Source organism: Apis cerana, linkage group LG5 (assembly GCF_029169275.1).
Source record: "Apis cerana isolate GH-2021 linkage group LG5, AcerK_1.0, whole genome shotgun sequence".
In the NCBI taxonomy this organism is placed as follows: Eukaryota; Metazoa; Arthropoda; class Insecta; order Hymenoptera; family Apidae; genus Apis; species Apis cerana.
Window position 1 is genome coordinate 1,095,572 of NC_083856.1, and position 22,964 is coordinate 1,118,535.

General features: G+C 30.0%; 1 protein-coding gene across 7 annotated transcripts in view; it reads left to right on the top strand.

Moving 5' to 3' along the window:
- LOC108001347 (histone-lysine N-methyltransferase 2D) overlaps positions 1–22,964 on the top strand; it is a 681,552-nt gene that overhangs the window by 38,318 nt on the left and 620,270 nt on the right. Inside the window, exon 1 of one of the 7 annotated variants that reach the window (XM_062075745.1) lies at positions 22,656–22,676. The exons of the other annotated variants lie outside the window; for them this stretch is intronic. The gene's annotated coding sequence lies outside the window, so the exon portion shown is untranslated. Of the gene's footprint in view, positions 1–22,655; positions 22,677–22,964 lie in introns of those variants that run through there. 7 annotated transcript variants of the gene reach the window in all.

Here is a 22,964-nt window from a genome sequence, read left to right on the forward strand (position 1 = left end):
ATTATATATCATATTTAAAATGAAAAAAAATTTTTCACTTTTTTGCTTGTTCTTTTTATGATAAATAAATATTTATGTGTTTTCTAATTTTCATTTTCTAATTTTAAAAGGGAAATGTATAACGAAGAGTTATATTTCTATTATGTAAAACATAAAAATCATTTTTGATAAACGAAAATATCGATTGAGATTCATTAAATTATGAGCAATTTAAATTTATGTTAGATCAATCAAAAACAATTTCTGTCTTGTTTCGTAACTTTAAATTGTTTATAATATAATATAATAAATAAGTACCAATTTTTATATTTATTTTATTTTTACTCTCTTATTATTGATAAATATTAACACTTTGCAAATACATAAATTTTATTACACAAATTTTAATAAAAATTTTGCGAATTTTAATTCGAATTTTAGTCAACAAATCTTCTAATAGCTAAATCTTCTGTATTTAACTCCTGTATTTAACGGTGACATAATAGAGATGTGTTTCACTTTATTTCTTACCACATAGCCTACTTCTAAATTTCGATCGCTTATATAAGCTTTAACCGACTTTTAGTATATCAAAACTTTTGTGTTTATTTTGATCTTTAGAATCAATCAAATGTATTACACAAATATATTAATAACGAAAAAATATTCAACATTTATATAATATTAAATATTTTAACTAAAAGAAGCAATATATTCTCTTACATACATTGATAATATGAATAACTTTAACGCTAATATGATATATATATAAAAACTGTTCCCACTATTTTCAAGATCCTATATATTTCCAAATAATAACACTCTGGATTCACGAATTAAAACGACAATAAAGAACAAAGAAAATAAAAAAAAAAGAAAAAGTATATAAGGAAGCGAATCGAATTTGAATGCATACATCAATCAGAGTGGTAAATCGTTTATTTTTTTTCCTATTTACACAAGTTGCTCGAGGGCGAGGGGAGCACAAGAGGAACCGTATCGACAAACAGCAGTATCCAAATATTGTGAGAGGCTGCAAACAAAGGGAATCGTTCGAACCGTTTACCGGAAGAACAAATCACGCAAAGATTCGTCTACATAGCGATGGTGACGTCAATCCGGATATCCAGGATACATACTTGGATACGACTGGAGCAGCGATAGAAGACGGTGGCTTAACCGTAAGCTCGACGGGATCGACTGGCTTACCCACCCGGACGACGAGACGCGAAACCACCCTTGTGAACCTAGCCCTGAATCGTAGATAGAGCCGAGTGTCAAATGATCGGAAACTCTAATCAGGAACTGAGCAATCAATTATCGTAATGCAAAGTGTTTAAGCGAGCCTCGGATTACCGGTTGCGTTTGCCATCCCAAAAACTTCCTCCCCTCCACGCGGAGAAATTGTTTTCGATTTAATCTTGCAATGTCGAGGAAACTTGAGATTATCCTCGTTGACGAATTTCTGTTTTCAAACGGATAGCGAGATTTAGAGCGGTTGATGTGAACGATTGGCTGTAATTTACACGAATTAATAATAATAACGAATAGGGAGATTTGACAGTAAGATGAATCGATAAGGTGATGACCCATCTGTTCGAGTGAATAAAAAGGTAAGTAAGTTTTAACTTTAAATTGTAACGTAAAAATAACGTTTTTTTAAGGTAAGATATTATATTATATTATATAGGGCGATTAATCGGTTTGTAATTCCAGAGATTATCCCGTCTTTTGTTTATTAAGAGTGTGAATTTTAGATTAAAATTTTCGAAAGAGTTTTCATTAGTTTTTTCTTCCATTTGAGATTAGTAATTGTTACATGATATTTATAATCGATGTATATTAAATCTAATTAAAATGAATAAATGAAATATAAAAGGAAACTTTGTAAAATGTATTTCTAGCTATTTCGTTTTGGATTTCCAAATTGATTTATTAAATCGATTAATCAAAATTCTACTATATTATTAATTTATCCGTTGAATTGTGGCGATTTTTTTGTCTTCGCACAATTTTTATATCGGTGAATTTATAAAAATTTCTGTCCTTAAAAGAGGTCGAGTAATATAAATATTTAGCAATTTGGTGAAAGAAGATCGAATATATATATTTATTACAAATGACGGAAAAAGAATTTAAAAAAGGGGAAAATTTAAAACCGAAGGAACAAAATATCGAAGACGTAATGAAATAGAAGAAAAGAAGAAACAAGAGACAAAGCCAAGAGGTAAAGCATCGAACGAGCGTAGAATCCAAAAGAAAGTGAATGCTGCTCCTACGTTTTCCCTCGCTTCTTCCTTCATCCACTACTCCTCGACTCGTGTGGTCAGAAGCTTTTCTTCCTTTTTTTTCTTCTTTCTTCTTTCGCTGATCAAACTCCACCCCCTCTGTTTAGCCGTTTTTTCTTTTTCTCTTCTTTCCAACTTGCTCGGTGTTCGCTTTTCGTCCCGCACCACCGACTTACCTCCGGTCCAGCAACCAGACGGGGTCACTCCATCCTTTTCTTACCTTTCTTACCTTACCCGGGCTCCCTTACCACGTACAGCCTTTTACCACGTGCCCTCGCCTCCTCACGCACCCTTCTCGACCTTCCTCGTCGTCGCTGTACCTTCCGACAACGACGACAACGACTCGCCGAGACGACGCGCGGCTACACGGGTGCACGGAACGAGGATTATGGAAGTTTTCTCTGCGAAGGTAAAGTTGTCGGGGGCTAAAGCTTAAAGTCCTACCCCCCCTCCTCCTCCTCCTTCTTCCCCCATCCCCCGTTCTTTCTTTCCCCCTTTTCAGAGAGATGTCGCGGGGGCAGAGAGAAAAGGAGAACTCGGGCGGAACCCACCGAGGCAAGGTTGAACTACGCGAATCCATTATTCCCTTTAGATTTTAGTTCCTCCCGCCAAATGCGAGCTGCACACAAACCTGTCCTCTCTCTCTCTCTCTCTTTCTCGTTCTCGTTCTCTCTCTGCTCTGTACGTGTTTTAACGTACATACACGTGATTACATACGGGGCCCGTATGTACCTTACCCGCTTACACGTATATACTTATACGTATATGTTTCTATATAAAATATCTGTCGCACATACACACACACACACGTATACAGGAAGGAAGGCTAGGACACCGTTTTTATTCTTGAGCGGTTTGCAGGTTTCCCTCCTCCTATTCCACCGTTCTCTAATCGTGCTTTCCTTTCTTACCCTTTAGCCCGCCTTCCCACGTAATGATCCTCTTACCGTACGCCTTCGCGTACCTTACATCCATTCCCCGCCCTTCCCCTCCCCACCCCGACCCGCCACTCACCCAGCGACCTTACAGGTCTGAGATCCGTGCAGCCTATGGAGCCAACCTGCGCCAGCGAAAACGACGAGAATTATGGAAGTTTCCTTGCTGCTGACGTAAAGCTTCAAGCTTCCCTTCCTTTCCCCGCTTCTCCCACCCCTTCTTCCGCTCGCCCCTCCAATAGCATCGAGGCCGCTCAGCCGCTTGGAACTGCTTGCACCGATTCATTATTCTCTTTGAATTTTTGCTCTTTTCGCGATGCGATGCGTTCTATTTACGGTGTCACCGCGACAATGCGGCCGTTGCGACGCGTGACGGTGACAAATAGATACCGTTTCTTTTCATTCCTTTTTGGATGGGATACATTTATTTTGTATAATAAGCCCAAATATTTTATCGGGGGATGATGCGAGGTTCATCTGGAGAAATTTTAGGAATGGGTTATTCGGATGAAAGACTTGGGGAATCTTGAGAAAATCTTTAACGGCCTTTTTCCTGGATTTCTGGATGTACACAGGTATATGTAGGTTATATATAGTTTCTGAATTATGCGAAATATTGTTTACGTTGCATTACGTTGATTTGAATATTTTCAATGGAATCGTGAAGATTTGTCTTTAAGATTTGGTTGAATTTATTGAGACACGTTATATTTTAAATAATTTTAAAATTTCGTAATAGGATGCTATTATTATATATGTAATTTTGTATTTTAATAATTAGTTGAAAGACGTTTTAAAGATGTTAATTTTTCGTACATATAATATGATGATGTAAAATATTCTGAATTTGTATATATTAAAACGTTTATTGTCAATCAATTAATTTTAATTCTTTTCATTCTTTTAAATATCTTAAATTAAGAGATTTAGCGAATAGAGTCAAGCATTGAAAATTGGTTTCACGACACCATAAATTTTCTTTAATTTAAAATTTTTGATATCTTTTTTAGAAAGATTTTATTCTATTATATTAATTTGAGATTGTATTAACATTTATAATAGTTTGTTGCGAGTAATAAGTGGAACTTATTTTGTGCTAACAAGACATCTCAGGAATAATCTGAGACTCAACGTATACAATATACAGATGTTCCAGGATTCGTGAGATAGAACGCAGATGACATTATATGTACATGAAGTCGGACCAGTGGATACTATGTTAACTATGTTAGTCTCATGAGACGTACATACAAATGTGTTTGAGTTTGTAAGAGTCACATAAAACTCTAAATATATTATTAGAAGTCGATATGTAATGTTTGTATACTGTAATTTATAATACTCTTTTATTAATATATATTATATAATTTATTATATAATTTAATTAACTTAAACATTCACAATTCATAAATATCATAGTTAGTAAAAAAATAAGAATTATAGAGCATAAAAATAAATTGTGTGATTCGAAAAATTTAATTTTGTAATAATGAAATAAAGAGATCAATCATCAGTTTTTAAAATATGATTTTGGAGAAACATTTATAATAAAAATTTTTTAGACAATAATCTTACATATTTATTTGATATTCAAAGCTATTTCGCTTTATATCAACAATAATGAATTAAATATAATGATGAAACAAAAAAACAATTATTAATAAAAATTTATAAATAAAAATATATTATGATTCTTCCTCCAACTCCGAACAAGTTGTAACATAATTTCAATATTGAAAAATCAAAATATTCTTTTAATTAAGCTATAATGACATAACATAAAAAATATTTTTATTTATTTTAATATATAAAAAAGTTAAAAGTTATAAAATTTTTTCAAATTAAATAATAAAATTAATTTTACTGAATTATTCCTCGTAGAGTCAATATTTTTATGCATTTTATGCATTGAATTCATTTTTCGTTTGATAAGACATAAATAAGATAATTTTTTATCAAATATTCTTTATCGTTCGAAACGTTACTTTCAATCCCAATCATATATTAAGATAATTATTAATCGCTTCGATTCATTTCAAATTACGAATTTACGAATTTTCCTTAATGAAATGCCAATAATTCTAAATAATAATAATCTTACTGCAGAAAAAGATAGATCGTACAAGAAGGGTCACATAGAGAGACATTTGTATCATAATTATTAAATACTAATTAAAAATCACTTTATTTTGCATCGATATTGCTTTGCGGATTTATCATATATTTCAATTATGATTTTCCATCACATATTTGCGATTATGATACCTTTTCAATATTATTCGTACTTTCGATCTCTGTTACTTTCACGACTCTGTTACACTCCCCTAATAATATAAATTACACACTTCCCGTGGCATCACACTACGGGAAACAATTTCATTCAATACAAGCCCTTTCAATACAGATGCAATTACAAGATAGAGAACAGATGTCCCTCTCATAGGGCCGACACGTAAATGCGGAAGCAGGGGTACTGGTGCCTGAATGTAACGACGGAACTTCAAGTACTCCGACATTTCCGGGCGGAGCCGGATGTTATTGACCAGTCGGGAAGTACACGAACATTCGTAGTTGTCGGCATGTTGCTCCAGATATTGAAGATGGTAGCGGATATAGCATGGGATACAGATGTCTATCGAATAAAAAGAATCGTAGAACAACGGTAAAAGGGGAGAGCGAGACGGTTGAAGAGGCTCAAATGCTTTTTCGCGGATGATAGATTGTGGATAGGGTTTCTGAACTTTCATCCCTCGTCCCCTCCAGTTTTTTATTGTAAGAAACAGGAGAAACTGGAGAATAGAGTGCTATAATTTTTTTAGGAGGAATAAAAAGAACAACAGTTCTTGACGACGTTTAAACGGAAAGAAAGAAAAATGGAAAATGGAGAAACGATATATTTCTTTTTTTTTTTTTTTAGCAAAAGTATTGTTTGAAATTTTGTAAAGATTATAGAACAGAATGTATAGAAGCGAAGGAAGAAATCAATTAATAATTAGTAATTGAACGAAGATTGTATGTTTTAACTAGATTTTTATAGAATAGAAGTATTATATAGGGTGTTATTTAATCGGATATGTAATATCTCACGAAGGATTAAAGCTGATAGACACAAATTGCACGTATTTCCTCTATTGCTTCTAGTTAAATAAAATACAGTAAAATGTAATATAATAATAATAGTAAACGAAATTTTTCGATAGATAAGAAACGAGTGTATTTTACTGATATTTTAAGATTGTCAGGAATCTTCCTGATCCTTTAAATCGACTAATTAAAAATTATATGAAAAAAATTTAATCTTGAAATTTCTCCATTATTTGACTGCAAAAAAATTATTTACGAAAAATTGTTTCCCTCTAAATCAATATAATTATTATATAAATTTTCTTTTTGATAATTTTAATCTTTCGTGAGATTCTATATATGAATCCTAACCATCCTTAAAAACATTCTGTACATATATATAATATATCACTAAAATACTTTTGGAAAATTGATCGTCAAAGTCAAAAATATTCAAACTCATTGTAAAAGTCAAAAGTTGGTGTACAAAAATTAATATTGAAATCTATTTGTTACAAACAATTTAATTTTGTATTAGATAAAGTGTAATAGAGATAGAATAAATCCTTATATCTCACTAGCTTATTTTTTATACACAATAATTAACAATTGTTTTGAATTTCGCCTATACTCGTGATAACATTCGTATTCGTGAGATTTGTTGCATGAGTTTAAAAAAAAAACTACAAAATATCAAACATTATCAAGAAATTATATTTCTTAGACCTTCTTAGATAATTTATTAATCAATAAATTGTTCGTATAAAATATTAATCGAACAATTTTATCAATGATAATCCACGCTCTTCAACGAAAGCTGTGAAAGCAGGTAAACAGGAAAAATTGTACGGAAACGAGGAGGAAGGGGAAGCAAAAAGGGAAAGGAAAAGAAGAAGAAAACAGTGGAAGTATTAAAAAAAACGGAATGCAGTAAAAGAAGAGACGAATTGTATACTTTTTAGGTTAATCGTAGCTCGGTAAACGAAGCATCGAGGCGCTTCGTGCTTATAAAAAAACCTTTCCATCTCTCTCTCTTCTCTCTCTTCGCCCGCTTCGTCATACTGTCTTATCCTGAGGGATTAATTTCTCGAGGTTTATGTACGTCGCTGTTGGAGGAACGGGACCAGGTAAATCCTTCCCTGTGAAACGTATTTCAAGAAGAAAAATACGAGGTGGAAGAATCGGGCGAGGTCCAAGGGGTCCATCCTCATCTTTCTTATTTTAAATCCTCATTCGCGATCTCGAATTGACTAATACGAGAGGGATTATTTCAGATTTTCGCGTTATGGAACACATTGGACGAAAATGTAGTCGAGGGATAGAACGGGTTTATCCAAAAGCAATTATTTATTATAACGTTGTAACGTTATAACTTGCTCGGCGGAAACAGCCTTTTCAAAGAAGCCGCGTGTATTCCATATTCCACTTATACGTATTATTCTATCTTCAAATTAATTCCTTGGATAAGATTTCTACTATTTTGGGATGATTTATTATTATTCCATTTATTATTGCAATTGTTTTACGTAGTACTCCGTTTTTGTTTATTTAAAAAAATATCATAATCTTTTTAATTCTTTGGTTACATGTATATATAAAAGGATTTATTCAGTGTCAATTAATGCTGGTTTATTTTCATTCAGATATTTTTACATTACATCATATAACAGGTTTCTGACTGCACGTTGAGAGAAATTTTTACATATATATTAATCCATTAACATCAATACAATATTTTGTAATATCAAAATATATTATTTATGAAAGATATGTTACACTATCGTCTTTTAGAAACAACAAAATTTTCCACAAAGAATTTAAATATCAAGTAAATCATCGACACATCGCGTTGCATTTCGATATTTAAGATATGTGTATTGCACGTAACGGCGCTGAAAAGGTTAAAGGGATTTCACATAGAAGCTAAAATTTTCGCGTGTATGTGCGATTTATTTTTGAATTCGCAATCGACAGTATAGTCGAGAGTCGCAAAAAAAAAAAAAAAAGAAAAAAAAGAAAAAAAGAGAGAACAGCGTTCGAGAAACGAACAAAGCAGCTAGGGAATGGGAAAAAGATAGGCAAATACGCGAGAAGGACGGAATACGCTGGTTCCGTCCCCGTGGAATAAACCGCGTCGATATTGAGTTATTCGCTCGGAGGCGGGATCCTTCGTTTTTCAGAAGCTTGGACTCGGCATCGCCAACACACTTGCCTCCACCTACGGTTCCCTGGCCGTCGACCAAATGAATATTAGTGGTACCCTGGAGACGGAATTAATAACAATCGTCCTCCTCGCCCCTCGTGTCCATGGCCGCAGACAAAACACACACCCCTGCGAAAGCAACTGAAATTTATACCCGATGACTAGTCCGTTCGACCGGTGAAATCGTCTGGAAATACGAAAGTAAGCTTCTCTCGGGTGCACGTTGAAATCGGTATGACCGAGTAGAAAACGATATTTCCCGATATCGGCCAGTTATCTAATTTCGCGTGAACTTTGAGCGGGCGAGTGGCCAACTTCGCTTCCATGATACGTTTCCAACGATACATTTCTTTAGTTCGATTGATTCATGACACGTTGGTTTCTTTTATTGGGAATGTGCTGCGATAAATATCTTGAAAAGAATCTTTTATCTTTTAATAAAAGAAGAAGTCGTTGATTTTTTTGTTTTTTTTTTTTGAGATCATATTAATTATTTAATTATTTTTTTCGTAATTACGTACTTTTACTTTACTTATAGAAGAAAGCATAATAAGAGAGGAATAATTTTTAACATTATGATGATATTATTATGATAATATTAGGTGAGATGTATTGCAGCGCAGCATTATAAGATATTATAAAGTTAATAAATAATAAAATTAGAAATCTTGTTAACGGTTTCTCCTTTTAATGCAAAATACGAGATATATTTTATGCAGTTCTTTCTGAATATAGCACTGAATATAATTTATAACAATATGTATATAAAAAATTTTGAGGTATATCACGAAATAATAATCGTTTATTGTCAATTTTTGCGTACAAAATTTCTTCTCATAAATTTGCTGAAATATTGGTAGAAGGCAAGAATGATTTAAAAAAGATTACATTAGTTATAAAAAATTACACATTTGCGCACTAATTTATTGTATATAAAATATCTAATTTACTTAGAAAATTCAATTTCTCTGTTTTCTATTACAAATTATTCGAAAGTTATAAAATCGAAATTATTACATATTTTCTTATATTAATAAATCTAATGTGCACTTTTAATATAATTGCACTTTTTAATAACTTATTTAAATATCTATCGTTTGTATTATCGCTATTTATGTGATTAAAATAAGTTTGACATTATCAATAGATGTATATTTAATTTTGTTTATTTATCTGCATTATTAAAAGCATTTAATTTCGTCTTAAATATTTAATTAATTATTAACGTGTAATACATATATGTCTGTAAATATGGCGAAGAAATGATATAGAATAATTTTTATCTCTTTTCTGTAACTTGCATAAATTCTTAACTTGGAATCATTCTTTCACATAAATATAAATTTATCTAAACTGTTATCGAAATAACAAAAACACCAATTAATAATTTTACACATAATTTGCATTTTTGTGCAAAATCAAATTTTTATAATGTGATTAAATAGGTAATTAATTTATTTTTTATTCTTCAAACATCATATATAATAATATATAATATTAAATATATATAATTTGGATATTTTATGTCTTTTTACATATCGCATGCATATCTGTAAATTTCTGCACATTTAAATTTTGCATAAATATTCGTTTATAAATATTTAATAGTTTATTTATATGTATCATATTTGAATGCATTAAGATAGTTTTTAAATTAGAAATTTTTTAAGATAAATTATATCTCGAAAAGAACATTTAATATAATAAAGAAAATTTAATAGAAGATATCGATGTTTCAAAATATTATTTAAACGATACTTATTGAAATAAGTTTTTTAATATGAATATGATTAATTTTTATACTTGAATAATAATCTTCTTGAAAAGTTAAAAAACCAAATTCGTTTTCAAATTTCTTTACATCTTTCTTTACATTCTTCGAGATCAATGTATTGAAACTAAAAATAACATAGCAGGATATACATCATAAAATCAATAAATTTCTTTTTTTATACTTGCATGAAGACTAAAAATAATATATTAAAACAAAACGAAAAACTACTAGAACAAAAATTAAGAAACGTGCTTTAATTAAAATTATATAACCGACTATTATTATATAATAGTTATTCTATCATATAATAGAATTTTACCCCATTAATAATTATAAATTTATCTAACTATGCACAATTAAAAATTCTCCAAATTACCTTTCTACTTAGAAACCTCGTATCGAGATTCTCGAGTACCTTCGTAATTTCCTGCATTTTTTCTCCCCTCTTATTCCAGATCTATTTCTACCACGACGATTTCACCGAAAATTTCTGTCCCACCGACGGAACCGAAGAGCTGAAAATTATACGAAGGGTACTCGTTTAAATTCACTCGCGTCGGATGGCGTGGTCCCCAAGCCACCGCCTCGAAAGCGGGGGAGGGGGAGAAAAACGGAGGGAAAGATGCCTTCGCGTAGCTAACCTAATTCCGGAGATAAATGCTAAGTAGAGGCAGAGATTTCTGAGATACTTAGGCAGAAGCCTCGAGCGTGTCTACCGCTCTCGTGTTTCACGCCCGTTCAAATTCGCGCGCACGCATCGACGCCGGATGTTCTTTTTCGCGCGCCCCCGGATTCGCGACGAAGACGCGAGGATGACTCGTTCCGCTCGACGACGCCCGTTTCGTCGCGACCCCTGTATTGTCCTTAATTTCTGACTCGAGTTGTCAACTCGAGTTTCGCGCCGGTGGCTTCGATCCGGGGCCGTGAGCACGATGAAATTCTGCTTTTAATCTCGCGTTTTCGATGTTCGGGAATTATTGTCTGAACTGCTTATAACGCCGCTATACGGAGTAAACGATAGTAAGGTTGTTATTAGAGGATGAAATAATTTTTTAAAAATTAGGAAGGAAACGTCAATTAAATTATATTGTAACGATATTTTTAAGACGAAATCCGAGTCTTTGTCTAATAACTTTTTTCAAATAAAGAGAAAATATTGTAACGTTCCATTAATTATTTCATAATTTATCCATTTTTTGTTATAGAAATTAGAATTTTTGTTGATTAATGAAATAAAAATTGTATTAAAAACAATTGTATTATAACTGTTAAAAATATTAAGTTTTTATATGATGAAAAATTAGGGATAAATGGATAAAATAACAGTTTATTATCGCAAGTTCATAGATTTTGTTTTATATTTTTATTATTCTTTTATTTCTTAACAATTTATCCTGAAAATAAATAATGAAAACTATTCAATAATTAATTTTTCCAAGTCATAATGAGAATAAGAAAAGAAACGAAATTAAAAAATAATTTTAAACAATTTTCGTTAAATTTATCACATTTGTAGCATACTTTTTTTTTTATAATACAGAATGAAAGAATTGATGCTTTTAATAAAATATTTCAGATATATCTTTAAATGTTGTAATCTATTATATATATTTTCTTGAATAATATATAAATATATAAATATATAATAAAAGTTATAATATATAAACATATTAATTTTAGAATTGTGTTAATTTTAGAATTTTTTTAATATTTTTAATTATTATTTTAATATTAATTCCTTAGGCTATATTTTTTTTCATTTTTCGATCACTTCTATTTTTAGAAATTAAAAATTTTAATTAATAATTGTTTAAAATTTTCATTAAGTAAAATTCTTCACTTCGAATGCGACATTCATTTGATATATATATCATTATGTAATAAGATTAATAGTTTATATTTGGCGCATCAATTTCTGATTAAATGATTTTTTGGGTGACATTGATGATAGCACGAATGGTCATTGTTCTCGAAAAAAATTAGTTATTTGCCTTAATGTTTATATTTGACATTGATGTTTTGCACTCGAAAAACTAAATAGTGATTATTTATTTTTGAGAAAATATTATCAGAAAATCTAGAATTTAAATCATGAACAAAAAGAATTTTTAGTTTTATCAATATAAAGTATAATTAGTATTTATATATTGTATATATTATGAAATATTTATAAATGATATTATAATAAAAATATTTATTATAAATGATGTTTTTAATGATCAAAATGTACACTGTCTCTTCTAATTCCAAATAATAATCTTTGACAATCAAAAATTAAGGATAAGTGAAGAGATAAACTAACAAGCAAAATTCTATTATTCTTCTAATTTTTAAAAATCATTTGAATAATTGTCTCCCTTTTTGATCTTACCTTTTCATTAAAAGTTAATAAAATATAATTAAATCATTGAATTGAAAAATAAAAATAACTATAAGTATATGTTTTAATGCCCGAAATGTACATTTTCCAAGTTTCTTTTGAAAGAAGAAACCTAGTTTTGATAAAAAGCTAGTAGATTTGAGTTTGAAACACAGTAGTTGCGAGAGAGTACATTTTCCAAGGTGACGTCAGAGTACAGTAAGAAAAAGTCACTTATTCTGTGGTCTCGGCAGTTTCGTTGAACCAACATTGGTAAAAAAATGAAAAATGAAAAGGAAACGTGAGATAAACGTGATGATGCACGTTTTATATTGTATATATTGTTATCTTATTGCATCTGTTCAATGCTGTGATGTTCATAGATTTCTTGTTACCATTAAAAGAACATCATTTAAATCATTATTAGCTGTCAATTTAATATTAAGTTCATTTGTATTATTCGTTCAATGCGTTATTTCCTTTTAAAAAATTTTTCCTCTAAAATATTGATACAATTTTTAAAGAAAATTTATAAAATTTTCTATTCCCTTATTTGTACATATTTGTTATTTATTTTATTCCAGAAATAATCAACTGAAAACTTAATATTTGAATCACTGAAACAGGAACTAAGATACTAGCTTCTGTATGGAAGTGCAGCTGCACTGATTGCAACCAAGCAAATCTCTATTAAGCTTACAATTCCCGACGATTTGTTTTCCGGCTGGCTTATATCTTTCAAAACATCCGTACACAGATACATTATTTTATATGTACAATTTTAACGACGATTATTGTTTCCACAACTTGACAACTTTTCTTTTCCTTGCTTTTTTTTCATTTCTTGCCATTATCAAATTTATTACGAATAAATTTTTCTTTTAATAACTATTAGAACAAATTATAAGAATATACAACAGAAATATTGAATTCTATCGGTATAATTTTTTTTCTCTTTTACAATGAAAACAATTATTCAATAAAAATAGTTTAAAGCTATTAAACTTAATCTTTAGATAGATCACTTGTTCTTTCTTATCGTACATATACCATTGAATCGAAAGATATGAAATTCCATCACGAAATTGTCCATTTTACAAGAAATTTATTGCAAAATAAAATATCGAAATAATAATCTCTTTCTCAAAAAAAAAAAAAAAAAAAAACAAAATTCCACGCAAAAATTCTTCCTTTCATTTTACCTTCAACCAACTTTCAGTCATCGAAGAGCAATAACACAGTTTCTCCCCCATTTTCCCTTTCTTTTCGCCTCTCTTTTTATCATCGAAAAACATCTATCTCATCGAGCGATTTCTTTTTTCTCTCCCTCATCCCCGATTACTGACTCGTTCGAGCAGTATTTCAGGGATGGTGCACGACAGCCTATTGTTCTCCCGCGCTGGTCAATCATCCAGTAGTTTGCGGGCCGGGTATACAGGTGGAAACACACGCACTTCCGTGGGCGTATATATTATACATATATAAATGATGCATGCGTGGAACATGGGGGATGCACGCACGCGCACGCATATGCATACATGGCCGCTTATATTATTCCGTTGGCTAACAAAAGCGGCGCGGTGGCACCGCATTTATCTGGCCAACCGTGAACGCAAATTTAGTTGCGGCCATCGCGGTGGACCGATAAATTTTTTCACCGCGACACAACGCCCGTTACACGCAAGTGGAATCGACATACCTGTGTATACGATTAAACGATTAAAAAAAAAAAAAAAAAAAAGAGGGAGAAGAAAAATAAATGAAAGAGAGGGAGAGAGAAGGAAGAAAGTGAAAATAAGGGAGGAGGATGAAAATAAGAGGATAGAGAGCGTTTTCGGTTGGAAAGATTCTTGATGGTAATGAAATTTGGAAAGGGAAAAAAATTTCTTTTTTTTAGAAAGAGGTTTTAGAACAATGGAAGTTGGAATGAACAGATGTTATAAGGGATATTTATTACTTTTTTCGCATCGTTTATTGTATCAAATCAATTTTTAAAATAAGTTTTAATCATTGATATATTTATCTCAATTATAATAATATTTTTAAATTGTGATAATCTTCTTGTTAAAAAGAGAGAAGTTAGAAAATGGAACATCGGAGATAAACCGTTTATTTTAAATGAAAAGTGTAACGTATATTATGTTTATGAAAAATTAGATTATTGATTAGATTAAAATAATTAGATTAGATAAAAGGAATACTTTTATTTTTCTTTTTACTTACTCTTTAATAGCAATAATAAAATTCTTTTTAATCATCATTTTAATTTAAATATCTTTTAATTATTTTAGTTAGTACTTTCACTTTTTTGCTTTTACTAATATGTTGCGTACTAGCAAATGTTTTCAAGTGATAAGTTATGAAAAATCTTTTGATAAAATATAATAGATATTTCGTATTGATGCAATATTTGTTTTTTATTGTACAGTTTTATTATGTAAAAAAGTTAGTGAAATATTACCTTTATAATGCTCTTTTTTGTAATCTACAATTATTGATTTATAAACTTTTATTTTATTTTCATCGTTATTTAAGATTTTTTAAAATATTTCACTTGTGAAAAAAATTACTATTAATTGTAAAACGACAAATATTAAATATACAGTAATAACAGGTAGAAACGAAGTAAATGATATTATTTATTATACAAAAATTACCAAAGTGATGTTAAGAGGTGATATTCCATGTATACACGTTACATCCCAAAAGATTATTAATCATTGTCATACGAGGTTAAAGGAGTCATACATGGAGAATTAACAGGGACCGTCAATCAACCTTGTGTACCCTCTATAGAGCTATAAACACGACCTTACGAGGAATATTACTCTAGACATCCTCTAATTCCCTCCATATCCATTATTCTAAATTTTCATGTTTTTTATAATTACTACTTTAGTTACAAATACATTTTGAATTTTTACGATGTATTTCTTCTTACATTACAAATTTTGTTTAGCATTTCTTTGAACTTTTTAATTTAAAAAAAGAAAATAATTCGTATCCGCGACAGTTTTGGAAAAAAATAATATACAACTTTTTGAAATATCCTAGTTTAGTTCTATTTAAAAAAAAAGTAGAAGTTACTTTCAAACACTTTGCTGCAAATATATTCATCGTATGATGCACTATCCAAAATTTTATTTTACCTAATGAAACTTCTCCCTATCTTTTACCAAGGTAGAAAGTTTCAAAGTTATGGCCTAGTTACATAAAACGCCTGTACATGCATATATTAAAACATATCGTTTGCCTAATGAAATAAGTAGTCCGGCACTATGGATAAAACATACAAAATTAGTCCAGCAGTCAACATATTAATTGCAAACTGTATTCCTGTGGGATGCAAAAATTTTGATGGAACCTATGTGTATCTACGATTTTAAAAAAAATTTTGAACTGGCTTTTATGAGTTTCTTTCGTGGTAACCGTAAAAAGTAAAAATATAAAGTTTTGATTGGACGTGTATAATAGAATGATACGTAACGAAATATAGAAGCAAATTTTTATTTTTGTTTTATGAGTTTTAATAAAGAAAAAAAATTGCCTTCTATAATCATATTTAAACTGTTAAAAGTCCAAATTTGACTAATAAATTTCTTAAGGCGTCGTGAATTTAAAAATTATTATTTTACATTATTTTACAATAATTTAAATTATTTTAACAAATAATATCGATGGAAATATTCAGTTTGAATTTGGAATAGATCAGAGAAAATTGTCATTGCATATTTATTTTTAAATATATTAGAACAACGATATAAAGCGAAAAATATAAATTTAAAAAAAAGAGAAGCTTTTGTGGGATTTTCAAAATTAATTTTCCAAAAAACAAAATCTTTTTCATATTCAATTTTTATTTTTCCGCTCCATTTTGTTGTATAATTATCTTATGAAATTCTGCATCGAATTCCATGCGTTTTCTTCGCAAAAACCAGAACTCGGAAGTGCCGATGCTGAAGTTACAACCAGACGTGACTAAATTTTTCATCGGTGATCTTTTATTCTAGTCGCAACGGATTATGAGACTACGACTTCTCGCGGTAATAACTTTTTTAAAAGGTTTTCATGCCTGAAAATTCGTTTCACGGCCAGTCACCGATGCATGCGCATTAAAAATGGATCCATCCCTCCGCCAGTCGGCGGAGAGATTTAAAACGACAATTTCCGCCTCGATGGACTCGACGTCTTGTTTCGTCTTTATTTCTTCTTCTTCTTCTTTCTATATTTTTGAAGAGATAATTTCTTTTTGTTAACGTAGCAAACATATATCTCCTTCATTTTCTTTTTAATTTTTTTCTCTTACCTTTTTTTTTCCTCCCTCCCCCTGCTCTCCCCCTTTCTTTTCCTTTTACCGTGAAACGTCTCGTTGAATGTGTAGCGAGCAGTTCGGTCGCACGGTAGCGTGGTCCTCCTGTTTAAATACATATCTTTCTTGCACGGCTACCAAAGAAGGGCTTGAAATTTGCATAATAGTTGGGAATTTGCATAATGGAAAAGAATGTATAATAGAGAGTAGCGAGAGCACGTGTGCATTTAGGACGGTCTGCCTGCCGAGAGGAGACTCTCTGATGATAATGAAGCTAACCGAAACTACGTCGTTTAATTAATTAATAATGTTATCGTAATTTTGAAAAAAGGACGTGTCTAAAAAGGAAGATTGGTTGAGCCGAGCGTTGTTGTAATGGGATGCCATATCCTCGCAAATTGAAATAGAACTTATTTTTTTGCATTTTTGAATTTGCCTTTATCGTTTTGGCTTTTATATTCTTTCTGTGATGTCATTATTTGTAGATTTAATTGAAAAAAACTTTTTAATGATAGATTTATTAAAGTTTTGATTTTTTATTTTGTATTTTATTAAAGAAATAATAATTTGTATTATTTTTGTTTAATTACTTCTTATTTTTTTAAAATATTATTAAAAAAATTATTTTCATAATATTTTTCAAATTCTTAATAAAAGTCAAAAAATTTTGAAAACAATCCTTTCAATTTAAACACAAATATATTATTTTTATATTATATGTATACGAATCAGATTTATTTTGTTATTAAAGAAAACTTATTTGTAATTTGTTTAAATCAAACTAAATTATTTTTATTATCGTTGCAGATAAAAATAAATAAAAAAAGTGATATATAATGATAATAAAAAAAAATTGATTCCAAAATCATCGTTTCATTTTTTTTTATATATGAAAAGTTGTTTTTTTATTATGCCATGTTTTAATCAACATATAATATTATTATTGAAATGACCTTAAAAATAGAAAATGAATTTAAATTGTAAATGTAAAATGATATTTAATAAATGAATTTATTGCAATATTTGTTGATCCATACAAATAATTACTTTCTATTAAATTATTCCAATCAATCCAAAAAAAAATCTTCTTTCTTATCGTTTCAATTATTTCATTAAATTAAACAATAATTTCAAACACTCTATTCTTACTTAATTACCCTCACTTTTGACTATTATAAAAGAATTATTTGCACGAAATTTCTCACACTCCCAACAACAAAAAATTCCCAAAATTTCGAAACGATTGTTTCAACGTGTCCAGACTACTGTTTTCTAATTCTGGATTTATTTTTCATTCGCAAAGATCAAAACAAAGCTTAAAACCACAACGCGCGTGTCCGTGGCGCAAGATTTACGGCAGTATGTTTTTTTCGCCCCTCTCCTTTTTTTTTTACCAAAACCATCCAAAGCGTAACGAAATGTTTACACCGTGAACCAAGAACTTGTATTTATTTTGTTGCTCTATTATTTCGTGGAAGTTATTTCGTGGATCATTGATTCACGTACGGATCGGCGCCGCCTCCAAGATGTTGTTCACCGGAAACTATGCTTCGGAAATGTCAGTCTCGTTGATTAGTGATCGTATTTTGGCTGTACCTGTGCAAGCGTCGACGCGGATGTTACATTCGCGTGCTGCAGTTGCGCGTGTGCGTGTGCGCGCGTGCAGCTATTTTAACACGTACACACGTAAATTGAACATGAGCGAGTACCTCACCTCCTCCACGTTCTCCTTCTCCACGATTCGGCGGGGGACTTGGAAGGGTGGAAGGTGGTGGTGTATTTGTCTGCCAGGTACCCCGCCCATCTCGTTTATGCGCTCTGCCTGACTCAGCAAGCCCATAAAAGCCCTTCTTATACGCGAAAAACGATTTCTCGCGAAGGATCTTGTTTGCTGCCAATATTATTCCTATCAAATCTCTCTTTCTGACGATGGCTGTCTACGTTAGATTCTGTCGTCGTGGTTTAGAGATTTTATTTCACGTGTATATATATATATATATATAAGTATACGTATTCTAATACATGTTATTTTATATTATATGAATGTATATGTATATTATTTTACATATATTATTAATTAATTGTACGTAATTGTATGTAATTGTGTGTTCATTGTTATTTCAATTCGTGTCATTTTTAGAACGTTGATTTATAAATTATGAGGACTATGATTTTATAAATTTTGATTGATATAAAAATAAATTAGAAAAATAATTTTTATTAACAAGATTTATTCAATTGAATTCTATGTTTTGATATATAAAAATGATATATTTAAATTTTTTAGTAATGATCGATTTTCTTTTTAAATTAAATAATCGAAGAATTGCAAAATTCGAGAATTGCAGAACTCGCAATGAAATATTTATTAAATTTATTTATATTTATTATATTTATTATTTACACACCAACGATATCAATTGTCTCGAAAAGATGCTTTTCAATTGAGAAATGATGAGAATATAATGAGAATATATTTATTCTTTGAATAAATCTATTATTAGCAAAAAATATATATATTATAATATGTACAAATAAAATGTATCGAGTAAGTATATGAAATTTATATATATATATATAATTTAGAGTATATCACTTTAAGTGAGAACTTGCTTTTCCTATTAGAATTTTAAAGTTTGGATGTTTTCTAATGAATATTTTGTGATAATGACTGACGTAGGAATAATATTTGAATAATTTTGAATAGGCATATTTCATATTTGATTTTAAATAAATATTTCATTCAAATTTCATCTATTATTCATATAATGAATTTATAATATCATTATTGCTATTTTAATATGACTTGACTCAATAAAAACAAATCAATGTAAATACATTATTAATAAGAGAAATATAAAAATAAATTTAAATTATAAATTATTTAAGATTAAAGTTCGAATATTTTAGATCTTAAAAGATTTATAAAAGAATCAATAATTTCCTTATAATTTATAAGTCCTTTATTCATAGAACTTTTTTCACAACATTTCGCTTCATATTTTTATGTTTAAAATTATGATTCACATTTTAAAAAGCATATAAAATTGTGCAGTTCAATAATGTTATTTTATCAAATTCATAATATATATTATATATATATATATATATATATTAAAAAAAAATTTATAGCAAAATAAATCAAATCCTCAATTGAAATTTCGTAAGAAAATTTCCATTTGTCTATTTTTGATCTATTTTTTTTTCTTGTATGCATTTTCAATGTCATTCGATTACCCTCAGTCGGCAGAGTGGCATAGGAAATGAGCATTATACCGATCGATGATTTTATTCATTTCCAATCAAGAATCACATAATGTGAAAAAACTTTAAGGAATTTAATTGAAGCATGAAATGCATAATAAATCACGTTTATCCTTTTCTATACGTATAGAATCTATACTATATCGATACATCGTTCAGAATTATATGATCAAAACATCCGCAGTACCGTGCAAGATGGTACAGCTGACAGGGACACGATAACCGATTACGAAAAGCTTTCGTATTCTTTCACTCCCTGTCCGACTACTTTCACGTAATCCCGCGACTTCGGCGAAAAAATAATATTATTCGAAAGGAGCGTGGCAAAGTTGTTCGTGGCCATGGGAAAGTTAGCACGCGACTGTGACAAAGTTACTTTCGCATTATCCTTTGTCCGCAGTTCCTGTCCACCGCGTGGAGCAAGTTTCACCGATAAAGAAGCTCGGCGGTTCTGCTTCCAGTGTTATGGGGATAACACAAAGCGTGTTCTTAATAACACGGTACTCGTTGCTTTTATGAAGCCGCCTCCAAGTCTGCCCCGTTACACTTTGGACTTTTATCGGTCACTCATTTATACACGACTTTTCTCGGTGGTAACACGGGCTAATACGTGTTCAGAAAGATCTATATGTGCCGTTTCTTGTTTCGTGTGAGGTTAGGGTCAATCGAGTGCAACACGTGTACTCGCTTTTGATGGTTATGTGTGCTCCGTTTGTCAGTGTCGTGTATCGTCTCATTTTATTTCACGTTATAGGGATAATATAATGGTTAAGTGAGAAAGTTTTGTGCAAGTCATAAGTTGGTGTTATTATAACTAGATAAAATAATTTACGATGAGATAAATTTCAAATGGCTCGTATATTAGTGTATGTGATAAATTTATTTTGTAAGGTTTTTGATATTCTATGTTCGCGAAATATTTTATATTTATCTGAATTTAGAAATCGGTATAGAAATTAAGCGGTAACAATGTGAGACAATTTGTATTTTCAGTTTGTATTCTATGGATTTAAAGAAGATAAATGTTATTTGGGGAAAAATATTTCCTATACTTTGGAAATAAAATTTTGATTTGCAATTCGTGAATGAATATATTATTAAACGATTTAACAAATTTATTAGTATTAGATAATATTTAGAAACAGAAAATATTATTTAAAGATAAATTTTCGACAATTTTCTTTAAAAAAATATAAAATACTAATAGATCATACTGTTTTATAATTTATATAAAATTCAAATGATTGAAAATTTCTCATATTAAAGTGATTTATTTAACTCTAATTAATATTAATAAATATTAATTTAACATCAATAAACAATAATAAACATTTTTATAAATACTTATATATAATGACATAATGTTACCTGTTTGTATTTCTATAACAATTTAAATTGGAATAATAAAAAAAAATATTTATTGAGATTATGTCATTTAGCTTTGAAAATCACGATAAATCATAAAATTTATAAGCAAGATTATGGAGTTTAAATCATTGAAATTCAAGATTATTTAAAAGTCATGTTATTGAGGTCGTATTATTGACTTTCAAAGTTTTCTGAGGTCAGCATAATTTATTTATTGGCTTTCATTTGAAAATTACAAACGTTCAAGATCATATCATTGGTTCTTAGAATAATTTTAGAATAATAGTCTAAATAAATATTTGAATGATTATTACTCCTTGTAGCAGCATAAGATCAAACGTGAATGTAACATTACTTTTCAATGTTACTTTTAGATAAATATCGAAAATACAGTCAGTTGCAAAAGTATTCATACAAAGAAATTTATATAATTTGAAAAATCTGAATTTAATAAAAATTTTTGTGTATATAGAACATGATGAATTATATTAATATGAATATCAATTTCAATCAATCTAGTTGAAATTTTTACTGAAGAAGTATGTTTATTTTGTTAGAAATAATGCAATATTAGAAATCAACGAATAATTGATTTCAATTGTCTAACAAATAATTACAATCGTATATTCTGTATATTTTCAACAATAAACGCATGATTAGTTTATTTTCAAATCAAAATCTTTTATTTAAGATTTTTTCGATGAGTTCAAATTTCAAATGCTTTAACGGATTAATAAAAAATTACTCCATATGTAATCTATCATGCTCTATATATTCACTCAATATTTCATATTAATTAGAATTATTTTGATAACAATTAATTTACCAATTTAATACATATGAGCTGTATAAATATTTTTGCCCACTGCATCAAATATCGATAATTACAAGCCGAATTTATGTTTCAAAACATATTGGATATCTTTCAGAAGCCAAAAGATGATCGATCACGAGTATAAATTTCTCGATCAAAGCTAACAGATACAGAAGAAGTCGGGGCACAGAAGAGAGGGAGAAGTAGAGGAAGAGGGGAAAACCATTGGGAAACTCCGCAGTGCACGAAGTTTCACTAAAATGTGGTAAAAGCTTATAATACTGAAGGCTGTACAGGGAATTGGAGGAACGTGGAGGAGGGTAGGTAGTTGCGATTGGTTATAAGCCACTGGTGAACTCGGATTGAAGAGTTGACATTAATTGGACCGTCTTGACAACTTTCATTCATCCCCTAACAAGCTACATCCTTCTCCATCCGTATTACCGGTTATCTCTTCCGCTGATCGTAAATTCGTCCTCGTCGGGATGGTCCAATATCCACAGAAAAATATATCGAACACCGGTTGGAACATCCGTATACCGTAGTTTGTCGTTCGAATTATCAAAGAGCGTTCGTTTGCGTCAACGATGATATTTAATTTTCGCGTA